The 15,124-nt window shown below is 39.4% G+C and overlaps 1 pseudogene; it reads left to right on the top strand.

Annotated features, from left to right (window-relative positions):
• Nucleotides 1-1,870: 1,870 nt before the first annotated feature.
• On the top strand, nt 1,871-14,632 carry LOC122747885 (annotated as a pseudogene).
• Nucleotides 14,633-15,124: the final 492 nt, after the last annotated feature.

Here is a 15,124-nt window from a genome sequence, read left to right as displayed (position 1 = left end):
GAAATTGGGTGACCTCATCCACACCACACCACACCACACCACCTCCAAGGCTCCAGGGGTCTTAGATCTCAGCACAATTCAATTCAATTCCATTTCCTGCTGCACTGTTAGCTTCTATAAACAATTCAAACAGTCCCTCGACAGGACTTTCATTGTTGTAATAGTCGTATCAGAAAGTCCAAACACACTTAGCATTAATACATTTTATTTTTTATCTCGATCATTGGCGTCTCAGGATTTGAAGGCTTACAGAGAGTTAATTCCTTGGGCTGTTATCTTTTATCTCCCCATCTCTGCTCCCTAGTTGTGGATGGGCCTCAGTCTTGTACTGCTGCTGAATGATCATTCTACTATAAAAACCAATGACCAACTGGTGATTAGTAGCTACAATTAGTAGCTACTAAAAGAATATTGCCCATCATGACATTAAATATTAGACCAAGTGTCTAAATTAGGGTGAGGCTAATTAAATACAGATAGTAGGCCTAGAGATAGAATTGGAAAACAAACCTAAAAGAAAAATAAATTTCCATTTTCATCTCTTTTTCAGTAATCTGGTGGTAAGGAGGCCTCCATGTTTTTGCTGAAGGCACATTCCACCATAGTTAGTCTAATATAGGGTTGGCTTTGAATAAAATCAAATTTGAGGACTCTCTGTGGCACTTGGAGCACGCTTAACCTCTTCTTACATTCCATTCCTCCAGGCATTTCATGCCATCAGACCTGTTTTTCTTGAAACTATTCCCTCATTGAATCTCCTCATCAACGATAACCACTTGGTTTCCCACTGCAGGAGTCTTCCTCTGCTCCCATGCCTGCCATTAGCACAGTGCCTGGCACACAGTAGGTGTTTAATAAATGTTTATTGAATCAAATATAGGAGAATCCTGGTAAATGTTTAACAATTGGCTCTCAAAATAATTTCGACTCAAGATATACCTTTCAGTTTAATCTGAAATATCAATATTGATATGCAATATTGATCATTTTCTCCACCACTTTCATCAGTCTAGAAAAGCAACAAAACATCAAAAACAATTTCTGAGGTATAAAAGCTCACTTTCCCAAACTGGTACAAGCCAGTTCCAACATACCATTGCCTCCAGCTTATCACTGCAGGACTCAAGATGTCAAGAAGTTAATCTCCTAAAGTAAGATAGGTTGACCTGGAGAAAACTCAACAGCTCTCTGCACCTTGAAATTCCTCTTTATTATTTTGCATATGTTTATATGTTTAAATGCTCATAGAATCATAGATCTGGAGCTGTAAGAAACCTTATAGGTCATGATCTCCAGTCCCCTCATTTTATGGATGAGGAAACAGAAGCTGAGAAAACATAAGTAACCTGCTCAGGGTCATGTAATAAGTGTCTGAGGCAAATCCATGTTATAGCCACTGACTGCACCACTCTAGCTTAAAGACCTTCCCTGACAGGGAATGAAATCTGGGGTATACTGAGCAGAGTATGGAATGAATCCTAACCACTAGACCACCATGTTTTATCTGTTTCTCCAACACCTACTCATAACTCAAACTTCATGCAAGCAAGGACTATTTTGTTCTGTGCACATAAGCGCTTAATTGAATTTTCGTTTAATTGAATTTGTTTAATTGAAATTAAGGGCTGATCTAAATATCATGTTAATTTTAAATTGATTCTCCCAGAGACAATGCCAACATCTTCATTAACTATATCACATTAATGAGACTAATTTTCTGAGTTTTGGGCTATATTAGGAAAGGAAGGATTTTTATATAGATGGAAACTTTGAATGTCCTTTAAATCATGCCACAAGGATAGCGATGTATTCTGTTTATGTTTAATGTTCATCCCACCTTTGGTGTCCACTTTTCACCTACCTCTCACCCATGGCTTCAAAAAGCTGTAGCACTTGGAGTAGCCACACCCAGGTCTTGGCATATGGGCTAAAGCAGGTAGAGGGTAACCGACAGGCCTCAAACCTGTCGGTGAGTTAGGGGAATGTCTGAGCCCAAACATGTAAAGACTCCCCCGCCTAGTAGAATGAGCATATGAGAACAATTTGCTCCAATGGCCACAAAGGCAGCTGAAGCACACACTGTGGAGCACTTAGAACTTGGTCAGATATCAGAGATGCCAAGGTCATTCACTGTATCCCAGGCCATTGCTAGTCTTCCTGACTTTTGTCTTGCCACTGAACTTCAATGACTCTGGAAGACAGAGGGAGGCTGATGGCTTTGTGTAACTCTGCTCACTTAAGGCCAATTCAAATCAAGGTGATGTCATTGGTCCTCTTTGAAAAGGAAAGACAAACAACAACATCAATGCCGGCCTGAGCCTTGTGACATAGGGAGGAAGGGCACTGGAAGCTGTTACCAACTTACCAATAGATTGTGTTCTAAAAATATGATTATAGTTTGTTACTTGGCCTTGGGAAACCTTTCCCAACTTATTACACATTACCACCGCCGCCCATATCTTATCAGCTGCCAAGATGCTTTTTCTAAGGCATAAATCCTATCATGTTACCCTTCCTCACTTCTATATCCCCATTCAGTGAGAAACAGTACTACCTATTAGATCCAGGGCAAATATAAACTCTTTTGTTTGGCATTTAATGATCCTCATAACCTTTTCATCCTTTCTAGTCTTATTTTTTACTCCCTTCCATATGTTCTATGATCTAGACTAGCAACTTTAGCCAACTTGCAAGAGTTCTTCTAACACAACATAAAATCTCCCATCTCCTTACCTTCGCACTGGCTGTGCCCCCTCACATCTGCCTCTTAGTTTTCATGCTTCCTACAAGACTTAGCTCTCAGCTGAAATCCCTTCTGTTACAGGAAGACTTTCCTTGTTCCATGTCCCATCCCCACCCTAGCTATTGTCTTCCCCTCTCAGCCTTTAATTTAGTCTGTTTATAATTTGTAGGCATCGATTTATTTTTACATGTTGTCAAGTTCTTGAGGTTAGGAATCTTTTTTTTTCTTTTCCTTGTGTCCCCAGCACTTAGCACAGTGCCTGACACATAGTAGTGTGTACTAAATGCTTGTCACCTGCCTGATTTCATGCAGTCTATTGTCAAGCTAAATGGGACAAGGCTATATTCTGTCTCACAGATACCATTCCATCCCCTAACTCACTTCTTTATCAGACTATCCCCCATCCATGAAATGTACTCCTTTCTCCACTCTACCTCCTAAAATCTCTAGCTTTTTGAAGTTCAGCTCAAGAGCCACTACGTACACTAGGGCTTTCTTGAATTCCCCAGCTGTCAGTGCTTCTCCCTGAAATTGCCATGTATATTCTGCTAGCTTTTAAATAGAACTTTAAGATTTTTCAGATAAAACAATGGTTAAGCAATGTAATTGGGGTCATGCAGCTAGTTAAGTGTATGAGGTTGCATTTGAACTCAGGTCTTCTTAATTACACGTCTAGTGCCCTATCCACCAAGGCAGCTCCTCCATTCTATAAATTCTACCCATTCCCTGTTACTTCCAGGATCAAATGAAAAATCCTCTATTTCCTTTGAAAGTTCTTCATAACCCCTTCATCACCCCTTCCTACCTTTGCAGTCTTCTTATGCATCATTTGCCTGCACATATTCCTTGCACAAGAAACTCCATTTCCCTAATGTGGACATTTTCACTGATTATCACTCACTCTTGGAATTCTTTACCTCTTTATCTCCATTTCCTGGCTTCTTTTAGGTCCCAAATAAAGTCCCACATTTTGCTAGAAGTTTCTTGTGGTTCTTCTTAACTTTAAGTGCCTTCCTTCTGAAATTATCTTTAATTTACATAGTTTGGGTTCCCCCTCTCCCCCAGCTTTATCACCTCTATTCATGACTTAGTGGATAAAGCACCAGCCCTGGATTCAGGAGAATCTGAATTCAAATCTGGACTCAGACACTTGACACTTACTAGGTGTGTGACCCTGGGCAAGTCACTTAACCCTTATCACCCCACAATAAATGAATGAATGAACAAATAAATAAATCAACAAACAAATAAATAAAAAGTATATAAATAGATAAAAGACTGTGATCTCTTTGAAGTCATAGCTGGCTCCATGGAACACTGTCCAATCAGAGACTCCTAAGGCTTGACTCATCATAGGAAGAATTTGAAAAATGGAAATCTATAGGTCACTGACCTGGAATGCTTATGCAACTCCCAAATTTTTTAAAGGTCAGGTCTAAAAACATGAGGTGGAACAGGGTCTTAGAACCTGTCATTGCCACCTTCACTAGTCTCTTCAAGAATGAATAAATAACAACATAAGCCATTTACCCCAGATTCTCATTCTTTATAGGTAGTCTAGCTCTCTGTGTGCCCTGATGCATGGGCCCACCTGGTACTTCCTGTGGTGATAGCTTCATGGGGCAATATCTTTCAATGGCCAATTAACTCCAAAATGTCCCACTGGGATCCCTCTCTCTATTTGTTTTTGACAGGGAAAAGGGACAGCAGGAGATTTCCTTACCAGTCCTGAGGATCAGGAATTCAAGACATTTGAAACAAAGTGTTAGATGCTTTGACAAAAGTAACTTTCTATGACCTGCCATTGTTTATTTTTCTGTCTCTTCACTTCCTGGCTGATTTCCCAATGACCTTCATTATGTCCATGGTAAACTTTACTTTCCTGCACAAGTTCAGGAGTAGTTTATGATTGCCAGGGTTTGGTACTGTTTTGATTTTTCATTGGATTTTTAATATTGAATGCCATTAACTTGTTTCAACTCAGTCCCATTAAGGACATCAGCTTTCCCAAATGCAGTGAGTAAAGTGTTTTACAATCCTCATTTTCAGACCTATAACATTTTGCTCTCCCTGAACTGAAACCAGACCAAGTAGAATTCTCTATTAATGATGCTATCGAGAGGCTATTAATTAATATATTTTGTTCTTTTCTGATGAAATTTTGGGTAGACATAATAAAAGGAATGAAATATTCCCCATGGATTTAGTTTTTTCACTTTATGACTGAATTTTCCAAATCAGGAAAAGGGAAATTTTTTTATTGCTCTCTTCTTTTAGATCCTTGGAAAATTCCTCTCTGTAGGAATAAAAGAACAAAAGGGCTACTCTCTACATTCAAAAACACATGGGAAACTCACATAAATTTCTAAGGCCTTTTTGTGAATTAAAATCTTACCATATCTAGTCTAATCCTACTTCCTGTGAAATAATAGCAAAAGAAAGGAATTATATTAATCTAGCCCATCCTTTTTTCTCCTTTGCTTTTGTACCTGAATTGGGATTCATCTCTCTCCTCCAGAGATGTATCAAAGGAAACTTGGTGGGCTAGGAACCTACCTAGGGGCAAGCAAACTACCGAAAGTCCTGTAGGCTCCCATGGCGATGTTCTTGACCTTTATAGACTTCTAAGAAAAAGCTAGAAGGCAGCCTGGGGGCGGGGGGTGGGGGGCAACATGTTGTAAACCAGAGAGTCTCTAGGGCGCATGAATTGAGTTTGATGGAGGAGATGATGATGATGATGATGAAGAAGAAGAACTTTAAAGTTTGCGAAGCACTTTATATCTGTTATTCCACAACAACATCATAACATAGATGCTATTATTATTTTCATTCAACAGAAAAGGAAACAGGCAGACCAAGGTTAAGACACTTACCCAGGGTCACACAGCTAGTCAGTATCAGGCAAGATTTGAACTCAGGTTTTCCTAACTCCAAGTCCAACACTCTATCCACTATGCCACCTAGCATCCATCCTAGTCTGATGTAGGAGACAGCAAAGAAGGGAAACATACAGACCAGAGGGGATCAGAAGCAGAACATTGTAAACTGGCAATGAGGAACAAGCCAGGAGGAATGAGGTGATGACAAATAGGTCTTGGGGCCAATGAGGAACATCCATCCACCTGTTAACATTTTTCTTTCCCCATTTACCTTGTCCCAGTAGGAAGTCTATTTTCCTATTCATTGGTCACTCCATCCCTCACTATTTCCCTTGTTCTCCCTTGGATGCTAAACAAGGCAGTTGGCACTGAGAAGTTTTTCCAAACTGTTTATTTTCATTTCTGTACTATTTAAACTTGTTCTAAAATGTTATGGCTATAAAATGGAGCCCATTTGGTTATTCTATGGGTATAGCAATATTGAGTATAGCAGAGGATGGCACAATTCTTAAAGGAAAAGGAGAGGGTTTTTTTTTTCCCCTCAGCACAACCTGGGATGAGGGAAGTAGAAGATAGAAAATACTTACTATTGTCATCCTTACAGAATGCAGATGAGTCCTGATTTGAACCCTAGACTTTTCCTTTCATCTGAACCCTGTGTAAGACAAAGAGGAAAGACATGTTGTGAGTAACTCAGCCACTATTATTCTGAGGGCACTTTGGGACAACTAGATCAGAAGGGTGAGGCTTCTAGGACTAACAACCTAGCCTGGGTAGAGGTGGAATAATTCTTGAGTGCAGGAGATTTAGCAAGATGACATCTGGCTCTCCTCCTTTACTTGGTTCTAGAAGGCGCCTGGCCTCACTCATGTACTCCTCCTGATGGTTCAATCTTCATTTCAGTCATATCCAACTCTTAGTGACCCCAGTTGGGGTTTTCTTGGCAAAGATACTGGAGTGGTGACTGGGCTTTATTGCAGAAAAGGCAACTTGGCATGATGAGTAGAACATGGCTTGAGTTAAGCAGACATAGGTTTGGATTCCAAATGTGATGCTTCATGTCTGTGTGATCTTGTCTAAGTGACTTCATCTCTCTCCATTTTAGTTCCCTCATCTGTGAAATGAAAGGGTTAGATTAAATGACCTCTAAAAGCCCTTGAATCTCTAAATTCTGATCTTCCAAAAGAAAGATGACCATTGCTATGGATGCAGATGAGCATAGAACCTCTTCGGGGTTTTGGTAGCTTCTTATTCCACCATTTCCCAAGTGACAAATGGATGTCCCTACTCCAAAGTGTCAAGAAAATCCAAAAAATTTCCTTTTTCTTCTTCATTTCTACTTAATAATAGGCAGCTAAGTGACATAGTGGATAAAAGGCTAGAACTGGAGTCAAGAAGACCTGAGTTTATACCTGGTTTCAATTGCTTAATAGCTATATAATGCTGGGAAAGTCATTTAATCTTCTATATGCCTCAGTTTCCTCTCCCTGAAAGTGGAATAATATCATCTACCTCCCAGTATTATGAGGATCAAATGAAATTCTATTTATAAAGAGTTTTGTAAATTTTAAAGCACTATATAAGTGCTAGCTATTTTTATTATAAAGAGCAAGGAATTACGCCACTACCACTCCTTCAAACTTCTCAAAATGAAAAAAAAAAACCATAAACATAAGGTTCAAAATGTTGTAGGATCTAGTCCTTGGTTATATTTAAGGAAAGATGTTTTTGATTCTCCCTCTTACACTTATTGCATCTCTCTAGTTGAGTCAATTAATCTCTCTAAACCTCATTGAATAGGGATAAGGACTGACCTCTCAGGGTTGTTGTGAGGATGAAATGAGATAAAATTGGTAAAATGCTTTGTAAACTTTCAAGCAATATAAAAATTCCCCTGCTGTTCATAATGTTGGTTTTCCCAATCCTGACCCTTGACATTGAAGGGGAAGCCATTCTTCAAGAAAGGCATAAATGAATACACTCAGAAATACTGAAAGTTCTCTTGATACCTTCAATTTTTTTGGAGAACCCAGCAAATCTGTAACTAGAGATTTTTGCACCTGGAGAAGTACCACAAGGCACACCCAGGACAAGCTCCATGAAGCATATGTTCAATGCAGCAGGAAGCAGGGGCAGCTAGGTGGCGAAGTAGATAGAGCACTGGCCCTGGAGTCAGGAGAACCTGTGTTCAAATCTAGCCTCATACACTTAACACTTACTAGCTGTTTGACCCTGGGCAAGTCACTTAACCCCAATTGCCTCGAAAGAAAGAAAGAAAGAAAGAAAGAAAGAAAGAAAGAAAGAAAGAAAGAAAGAAAGAAAGAAGGAAGGAAGGAAGGAAGGAAGGAAGGAAGGAAGGAAGGAAGGAAGGAAGGAAGGAAGGAAGGAAGGAAGGAAGGAAGGAAGGAAGGAAGGAAAGAAAGAAAGAAAGAAAGAAAGAAAGAAAGAAAGAAAGAAAGAAAGAAAGAAAGAAAGAAAGAAAGAAAGGAAGGAAGGAAGGAAGGAAGGAAGAAAGGAAGGAAGGAAGAAAGGAAGGAATGAATGTATGAATGAATGAATGAATGAGTCACTTGCCTAGTTTCCCCATCTGTAAAATGAGGGAGTTAGAGATAAAATATGGGGTCCCTTCTAGCTCACAGGATTTACTATGCTCTAGTAGCTAATTTCTTTTTTAGGGGGGTGGGGCAATGAGGGCTAAGTCACTTGCCCAGGGTCACACAGCTAGCAAGTGTCAAGTGTCTGAGGTCACATTTGAACTCAGGTCCTCCTGAATCCAGGGCTGGTGCTTCATCCACTGTGCCACCTAGCTGCCCCCCATCCATTTATTTCAAAGATAACAATTGGTCCTTTTCCTCCCATTTGTTCTATGGCCTAGAATTTAATGTTAGCACTGCTGGTACAGCAATAGAGCTATGAGGTACTTTATGACATCAGCTAGTATTAACAGATACTAGTTTTTCACAAAATCTCTTTTAGCCACATGTCTTTGTTTCAAAGACTATATGACCCTAGCAAAAATGGAAGTCCTAGTTAGTTACAGTTGAGGAAGAAAAAGAAAATTAACTATGAAAGGTTCATTTCAGACTCTCATAGGAACCCCAGGAAGGATCTCTGTGTTTGTGCATGGAAGTGAACAGCCCTGGAGAAGTCAACTTAAATTTCAAGCATCTAAAAAGTAATCACAAATGACTGAAGGCAAGAGAAAACTGGCTTTGAGAACTAGCTGGTAATTTCTATTCAAAGTGAAGGCTAAAACAGATGTTCTTTTTGGACACAGTTCATTCAGGAAGTGCTTCAAGACCATGATACCTCTAAGAGGAATACTCATAATAATTATCAGCATTGAAGGACCTTGGAGCTGAATTCATTTAGAAGGTTGGACCCAGCTATATATGAGCAAGTGTGCAGAAACATAGGGAAGGAAAGTCCAGCTGAGATGGCAAGTAGTAAATTGTGTAGTGCTGAGGACCCCATGCCCTTTTGTTTCTCATTGTTATGAGATGGCATTTTTTCTCATCTGGTAGCATCAAATTCCAACTCTAATGGCTGCTGAGGCAGTAAAGTTTTATGTGTTTTGCTGACTAGCATTTCCAGAACACATACCCTCGGTTCAGCAGATGAGGATTGCATTGCTATAAGGTTAGAAGCCCAGCTGTGGGCGGGGTTTGGTATTAGTTATAATGTATGCTTGTCAGTTCAATGCAATTCATTTAAATGAACATTTGTTAAACTCCAATTGAATAGAAGCCACTGAGCTAAGCACAGGGGATACAATGAGAAATGTGACACCAAACCCATTATAAAGTAATATAATCAAATGAGGGAAAAGGCATGCATATAAATAGCTAAGGGGCATGACCTGGATGAAGATGCAACAAAGGAGACTGAGAGGAATACTTGGAGAAGAAAGAACTCCAGGAAAGAACAGTGTCAGGAAAAAGAAAATGAAAGAGAAGAGAGTAGCAAGGTGAAGAAGGAAATTGATAGAGCCAAAGGCTTCAAAGAAGTCAAGAAGAATGAGGATAAAGGAAAGATCATTACATTGGGTAATTAAGAGGTCAGAGACAGGAGGGGGCAGGATAAGAATGGAGAGACAGAAGAGACAAAGGAGAAGATGTGGAAAATAGCCCAGTTTGGCAAGAAGATAGAATGCTTGAGAGAGGATAATAAGAGATAAGGCTAGAAGGTTTCATTAAAGCCAGTCTGCGGAAGGCCTTAAATACCAGGATCCAATGTAAACACTGGGGAGCCCCATTGAAAGTTTATGTGACTGCAAGGAATATGATCAGATTTGTGCATTAGGAAGAGTGTTCTGGCAACAGCATGAAAGTTAAATCCGAGAGAAGAAAGACTAGAGGCAAGAAAGCCAGTTAGGAAGATGCTGTAATAGTCTAGTTGAAAAGAGATAAGAACTTAAAATAGGGTAATTTTAGTGGGAGTGGAGGGAGAAAGGATGCAAGAAATGAGTCAGATGCTACTGAAAGAATTGAATAACAACAATAGCTAATCGAATAATATCATATAAGCACATAACTCCAGCTTCTCCCAGACCCCATAAGGAACACAAAGAAGCTTAAATTGTAGAGTAGATAAAGGGGAATAATTTATAATTAGACAGGAAAGATAGGTAAGGACAAGTTGTGAAGGGCATTAAAAATGTCCTTTAGAGGACTTTAGATTTTAACCCAGAGGCCATAGGCAGCCACTGAATTTTTTTGAATAGGTGACTTACATGGTTAGACCTACACTTAAGGTAAACCACTTTGCTGGCTATGTGAAGGACGGGCAGCTAGGTGGCTCAGTGGTTAGAATGCTGGGCCTAGAGTCAGGAAGACTCATTTTCTTTAGTTCAAATTTGGCCTCGGACACTTACTAGTGACTGTGGGCAAATCACTTAACCCTGTTTGTCTCAGTTTCCTCATCTGTAAAATGAGCTGGAGAAGGAAATGGCAAGTCACTCCAGTGCCTTTGCCAAGAACACCCTAAATGGGGTCACTAAGAGTCAGACACTACTAAGAGGACTGAAAAAAAATTAAAATAGTTGATGTACATTATACTTTGAGTACCTTTTTATTCTCCTCTTTTTGAGGGATGGAGAGCTAGAAATGATTTGAAGCTACAAGTAAATTTTTCTCAGGAGTGTTAATGTGAGGGTATAATTGGTTAAAGACCATGAGAAAAGAAAGCCTATCTCCTCTCATTAGAGTCCAAGCTCCTCCAAGCCTCGATTTAGTCTGACTGTGTGTGTGAGTCCAGAGCAGAGGGAAGGGAGAAGGGAGTCAGTGTAGTGCCCTGACCCTTGGACCTGTCCATGGTTCTCTATTATTAGAATCAATGCTAGAAAGAATGCCAGCCAAGTCAGGAAACCTAGGTTCAAATCCTGCTTCTGATACTTAATGGTGTTTGATCACTAACAGGTCACTGAACTTTTCTGAACCTTGATGTCATCATTTGTAAAATGGCAATAAAAACACATGCATGATCTGCTTCCTGCTGGGTGGCTAGGTCAGGTCCTTTGGAGTGTAGTGCTTTGTAAGCTCTCCCTGCTCTGGTACTGAGATCTTTACCATGTCAACTATGAGGACTTTCAAGATCAATAGGTTCTTTGTCATGAAAACAAAGTCAAATTGCCCTAGCCTTCCCTGAATCCAAAGGAAAAGGGGCAAGAAGATCAGCAGCAACTGAAAGAGGAGACATTGGAGAAGTACCAAGCTGGACTTGCTAAAAAAAAAAAAAATCTCTCAGTGTTTTATCCTACTTATAGCTAAACCTTTCCATGAAAGACCTACCTGACAAGAAATACACAGCATTACTCTCCCATTTTGAAAGTTGTTTCCTAAAGAGCTGGAAAGTAGTGAAAAGACCATGAATACTTCAACCCCCTCCTTTTACAGATAAAGAAACAGAGGTTAAATGACTTCCTTAGAATCATACAGGTACTAAACATCAGAGGTAACATTTGAACCCAGGTCCTCTATCTCCAGACCCTGTGTTATTTCATACATGTTGTCTTCTAAGGGATAAGCATAAAGAAACTTTTGGTGGAGAGGCTAGACCTGCCATGTTGTTTTCATGCACTGTGTTCATAGGTTCAGTAATGTGTATGATATTTTAACCACCTCTACCAATTTTAGGAGGAAAAATGCTTTGTAAACTATAAAGCACTATATTAATGTGAACTATTATCATTTTCCTTTGAGTGGATATCCCACTGTGCCAGGCTGCTGTTATTTTCTTCTAGTCTCATGCCTTGCATAATAGATGAGATAACCATAAATTAAAGTCTTTCTTATATTTGAATAACTAAATCTCCTTGGAATATGGTCCTTGCTATGTCTGCTTTATGTCGACTTCTGCTGTTATAATGACTTATGAAGAAACCTTTGTATTATGAAACCTTTGAGGCCAGCTACTTAAACAAAAATTACCTCAACCCTGAATTTCTCTTTGCTATCGCAGCTGTTAAATCAGCATTAAAGGAGTAAGATTTTCTAAATCAATACTTTTCAGACTGCCTTAATACCACTTTAACACTTTTAGCAGCCACAGCCAAAATATCATTGCTGAATCCTTAGTTAAACCAAACCTGAGTTAGCATTTTGATGCTGAGATACTGAAGCAATTTGAAAAGACATCAAAGTCTTTTTTGGTTACACATGCTGCCAAGGTCATATAATTTCCTGATGTCGACTGCAAGAAAGCACCTCTCTAGTTATTGATTAGAATATTACTTTCCCATTTTATATCATAGTGATTATAAATACCCATTTTCTAGATTAATTTTTCTAGTGAAAGAGGGTGGGCATATATATATATATGTATATATACACACATTATATATGTGTGTATATATGTATATGTGTGTATGTTTATACAGTGTATATGTTTACATATATGTAAATGAGGGGTGTGGTAAAGAACAAAATGGAATTTGGATACTGAGACTTTGAATAAAGTGGACAGGGGAAAATTTATTGCAATTAAAATATTGACTTCTTTGTTATGAGCTGATCTTTATATTAAAAACAATAATATTTAATTCAGATTCTAAGATTTAGAGCAGGAAGTGACCTTAGAATTTATCTAATTTTCTAGGTGTGAAAAGTGAGGCCTGGAGCAGTTCTATAATGGGCTCAAAGTGACACAAGTTGTAAGTGGCAAGACAAAATTTGAACTCCCATCCTTTGGTTCCAAATCCAGGATTCTTATCACTATTCCACAATGTTTCTATTTAAGCAATGTACTTTCTTAGCTGGTATATTTATTTTGCGGATGGTATATAAAGGTATGAGAAGCAACATGGTGAATGAATAGAGAGATGGACAGGAAGACATGGAATGAAGACACATTCTAACTGAGTGGTCATGGGAAAGTCATTTAAGCTGTCAAAGTTCAACGTACTTAGTAATATGTTTCATATAAGCTGCTAAATAACTGGTCTGCACCTCCCTCTCCACTTATAGACACACAGGCACACACACATAATCACACACATTCCCCTAAACTATCTGTAGATATGGAATCATCTGCCATCCCCAAATGAGCTTAGCTAAAGTTATCAGTGCCATGTTCTTGGAATTTATCTTGAAATTCAATAGGATAGGGGCAGCTAGGTGACCCAGTGGATAAAGCACCAGCCCTGGATTCAGGAGGACCTGAGTTCAAATCAGGCCTCAGACACTTGACACTAGCTGTGTGACCTTGGGCAAGTCACTTAACCCTCATTGCCCTGCAAAAAAAAAATATTCAATAGGATAATATAAGTGTAGGTTCTTTCTTTGCATTGATAATATTTTCAAGTATTTGATATGTATTAAAATTTTAGAATAGATATGATTTTATTGCATCATATTTTGTATTACCTAAATTCCTCAATTTAATTTCTTATCCTGAAAAATATTACAATACAAATAATTATTTGATTTACATAAGAAAGATTCATTCATTCATTCATGGCCCCTATCAGTACTGAAAAGTTGTTTTCATTCCCCCCTCGATTTGGCACTAATAACCATATTTGTCATCTTCAATAACCACATTTCTTCCTCCCTTTGTAGTCGACTTATGTATTACTGCCTTCCACACACGCCAATATCCAGCCATAATTGCCTACATCCTATTCCTTGTAACGATTGGAATGATGCCACATCCTCAAACACAATGCCCCACTTCTCATTCTCTGTACCTTTGCAATGGCTACCCACCCCCCCTCCGCTAAATTACTCTCCTTCTATACCTCGATCTCCCGCAATTCCTGGTTCCCTTCCAGGATCAGCTCAATTGCCACCTTCTCCATGAGGCTTTTTTTGGTTTTACTGTCATTGCCTTCCCCTCCAAGGTTATCTTGTGTTTAATGTATATGTCTTCTACATACCTATATATTTTTGTATTGTCTCTCTTGGAAGAATGTAAGCCCCTTAAGAGTAGGGGCTATTTTGCCTTTGTTGTTATATCCCCAGTGCTTAGCACAATACATGGCCTTTAATAAATCCTAGTTGAGTAATTTGTTTCCAAAATTCTTGAGGCCCCTGGCCGCCCTCTCTTCCTTTCCTGGCCTTGATGCCACCTTGGTCGGACTCGCAGTGGGCCCTGCCACTCCCGCAGCTCCCATAGCGCCAGGCCGTGACCTCCGGACCAGACCCGAGTAGAGCCCAGACCGCCGACCTGCGCTATGTGGCCGCCTACCTCCTGCCTGTCCACGGCAGCAACGACTTCCCCAACTCCAAGGACCTGAAGAAGATCCTGGACAGCGTGGGCATCGAGACAAACGAAGAGCACATGAAGAAGGTTCATCAGCGAGCTGAGCGGCAAGAACATCGAAGATATGATCATGAAGGGGAGCAGTAAGTTGGCCTCCATGTCCTCCGCTGGTGCTGTTGCTGTTGCTGCCAGTGCTGGTTCTGCTGCCCCAGCTGCTGCTGGTGCTGCCCCTGCTGCTGCAGAGGAGAAGGAAGAAAAGGAGGAGTCAGAAGAGTCTGATTATGACATGGACTTTGGTCTCTTTGACTGAGCAACCACCCTGATCCTGGAGTAAATAAACCTTTTATTTAAGAAAAAAAAAGAAAGAAAGAAAGAAAAGAAAGGGAGAGATATTAGGTAACTATTTATAATATACATGATATTTTCTTTTTTTTTTCTTTCTTTTTTTTTTTAGTGAGGCAATTGGGGTTAAGTGACTTGCCCAGGGTCAGGCCAGATTTGAACTCAGGTACTCCTGACTCCAGGGCCGGTGCTCTATCCACTGCGCCACCTAGCTGCCCCTATACATGATATTTTCTATAAAGTTATAGATTACCCAAAGGACAATAGATAGACACATGATAAAAATTAGTATTGTTGCAGTATATGATCTATCAAACTTATGGTTGAGAGAAGAATATATGAATAAATGAGATAGAGAACATTATGATATGGAAAACTGATAATTTTATTCCATTAAATTCAAAGGGTTTGTACAAATAAAACTAATGTAACCAAGATTAAGAGAGCAAAAATTGGGAAT

The sequence above is a fragment of the Dromiciops gliroides genome, chromosome 3 (genome assembly GCF_019393635.1).
Source record: "Dromiciops gliroides isolate mDroGli1 chromosome 3, mDroGli1.pri, whole genome shotgun sequence".
Taxonomy (NCBI): Eukaryota; Metazoa; Chordata; class Mammalia; order Microbiotheria; family Microbiotheriidae; genus Dromiciops; species Dromiciops gliroides.
Note: the sequence above shows the minus strand (reverse complement) of the source record. Positions and strands in the feature narration are given on the sequence as shown.